The sequence below is a fragment of the Alligator sinensis genome, unplaced genomic scaffold, assembly GCF_000455745.1.
Source record: "Alligator sinensis unplaced genomic scaffold, ASM45574v1 scaffold1318_2, whole genome shotgun sequence".
Classification (NCBI taxonomy): domain Eukaryota; kingdom Metazoa; phylum Chordata; order Crocodylia; family Alligatoridae; genus Alligator; species Alligator sinensis.
In genome coordinates, this window is record NW_005843067.1 from 37,570 (window position 1) to 40,969 (window position 3,400).

The window sequence follows — 3,400 nt, forward strand, 5'->3', positions numbered from 1 at the left end:
GGAGTGAGGGGCAGCGACAGGGCTGGGGGGGGCAGGGACAGCTCATTAAGCCTCCGCCCCCGCAGGATCCGGCCAGGACGGGGGGGCCGAGGCTGGGATTCTTTCCCCCTGACGTCATTGTTTTTGGCTTGAATCGGGCAGCTCAGCCCGGGGGGTGGGGACGGACGGACACAGAGGGCCCACACTGAGCCAGGAGCTGAACAACCCCCCAGGCTCGTACAGGCAGACACACGCGTCCCCGTGTCGCACAACACGCAGCAGGTGCCCCCCACCTCGCCTGCACACACACAGGCACAGGGCCTCTCACACATATGTGTCCCTACACAGGATCGGTGGCCCTATACACACATGGTGGGTGTCCCTGCAAACGCGGGTTGCTGTGGCACAAACACACGCACGCAGCCCCGCACACGTGATGTGTGTCCCATCATGGACACACACACACACACAGCCCCGGATAGCACGTACGCCTGCACATTAGGGGTGTCCCTGAGCACACACGTGTGCATGGATCTCATGCAGGGCCACACCTCCCTATAGAGAGTATAGACGCCGGTACATGCAATGGGTGCCCTTGCACACCTGCCCCTGTATAATGTACAGATACACATACAATGGCTGCCCATGCACGCGTTTCTCTGTATTACACACACACACAAAAAATATGCAGCCATCTAGGACACTGCCTGCCCCCCACCCTCTAGTGTCTGAGACACCGCCCCCTCAAGATGTCACTCTCACACACACACACACACACACACACACACACACACACACAGACAGAACCCAAGTATCCAGGTCATCCTCCTTCTCTCTGAGAAACCTGGTGTCTGGGACACACCCACACCCGCCCTGCACCCTGTGTATAGGCAGACACATATCCCCGTATTGTGTGTACATGCGCAGAAATCAGTGTCCCTGTATTACACACGCACAGAACCCAGGCACCCCACACGCACCCCGCTATGACATACGTGAATAGACAGGCAGTTGCCATGTTAGTCTCAACTCAGCCTCAAGCCAGGGCAGAGATGCACCTTTAGAGACTCACCACAATGTGCATAGACACCCCCCCCCCCAAAAAGAGATACTTCTCCATCTTTATATCCATCTACATCTATTTTTACATCTCTCTCTATTTACTCTTCTCCCCGTCTGTTCCTCCATCTACCTGCAGCTCTCGTTATCCACCTTCATACCCACCCGCACAGTTTTCTATCTCTATTTGTCTTCACACCTGTGCTCACCTTCATCTACCTACATGCACATCCATCTATCTTTACATCTTCAAACCCCTGTACCTATACCTACCTCTCTATAGCTACCTCTCTATATGTCAATACCTGTATCAAAATATACTGACCTCTATTTTTATGTCTACACTTGTATCTGTCCACATCTGCCTATACCTATCTCTGTTTTTCTTCATATCCATACCTATATCTATCTGTATATCCATCTATACCTGTACCTACCTACCTGTAGCTATCTTGCTATAGCTAGCTTTATATCTGTCTATACCTGGATCTTTCTCTATACAGCTATTTCTATATAGCTATCTTTCTATGTCTATATCTACATATCTATACCTGTTCCTATTTATCTAGATCAGTACAGGTATAGATAGATATATCTCTATCGCTACTTATCTATCTTTATATCCAGGTATACCTGTATCTAGCTATATTTATCTCTTTTTAGCTATCATTATATTTGTCTATACCTATATCTCGCTATCTACACCTACTTTTATTTCTCTCTCTTTATATCCATCCATATTTAGGTATCTCTACACTGGTCTATACCCGTATCTCTCTATCTACACCTTTATTTATCTAGCTTTATACTGTCTATACCTGCGTCTCTCTCCGATACCCAGATTTAGGTCTAGGTCTCAGTCTCCGGCGAGTTTATCAGGGGCCGACTCCCTGCCATCTACCCGACTTCAGGCTCACGCGGCGAACAACGTTTCTAACCAGCCAGGCCCCGGGTCTCCAGCCGGCTCCTGGAGATCTCCAGGGATGGATCCCCCCCTCTCTGGCCAGCCTGGTCCAATGCCAGATCCCCTCAGAGCCAGAAGGGTCCTCCTTGTCTCCTGCCTCTGTTTCCCCTGCTGCAGCTTAAGGCTGCTGCTGCCAGAGCCCATCCCATGCTCTCTCGGGGGTTTGAAGCCTGGGGTCTAATCCCCGCCTTTGTCTGCTCTTCCCCAGACTCAATCCCCGCAGATCTCTCCCCCTCCGTCCGTCCTGCGTTGCTCTGCGCTGGCCTCTCTCCAATCCACTCCCCTCCTTCTTGAAGTGCGGGGCCCAAAACTGGACCCAGGACTCTGGGTTCATCGTATCACATGTGCGTGCACACGCTGACACGCAACATCCTGCACACGTGTCCCTGCATCATGCACATTATCTATGATATCGTATGTACACACACGTGCCCCTATACTGTACATACCCACACATGCCCGTTTTACATCTACCTGTGCACAAACGTGTGTGTGTGTACGCACGATATAGGAACATGTATGGGTAGATATGATATAGGGACCCGTATGGGGGGGTGTGTGTGTGTGCGCACAATATAGGAACACTGGTCCTTATATCACAGACATGCATACATATCACTTTATCGTACATACCCACGTGTCCCCCTGTATCGCATGTAACCATACACACGCGGGATCACGTGGGGATCTATACTATGCATACACACATGTATACACGTCCCTATATCATATGCACGCGTGTCTTTATATTGTACATACCTGCACGCACACATATGCACCCACACACGTTCCTATTGTGCGCGCGCACACACGTCCCTATCTTGTATGCACGTCTCTATATTGTATGTACACCTGCCCCACAGCGTACATACGTCCATATCTCATATGGACACATACACACGTGTCCCTATAACGTGCACACCCAGGAGTGTACCTGCCCTGAATGCACACACATGTACAGCCCTATGTTGTAGGCATGCACACTTCTGTACACACACACAGCCTGGGAGCAGCGCGTGACCTCAGCCTGGAAGCAAGGCTACGTCTGCCCGGGGCCAAATCGACCCCAGGGTCCCAGCTGGGCTGGGGTGGGGGCAGGGCCGGGACGCCTGGGCGGGGAGCGGGGCTTGGGGGCCCCGATGCCTGGGCTCTCCCGCGTCCCCTCCCCGTGACACACGCACACGCCCCTCTCCAGCCACCAGCACACGACCGGCTGGTGGCACAACACACGTCTCCAGGCCGGAAGAGACAGTCGGGCAGAACCGAGCCCGCTCCGCTCCCCGCGCGGGAGACTCCAGGCCTCCGGCTCTAGGCTCCCGGCCGGCTCTCAGCCCCGGCCCCCCCAGAGCTGGAGGGAGCCCCGGCCGGCTCGGGCCCTTCCAGGCAGACAATTCCTCT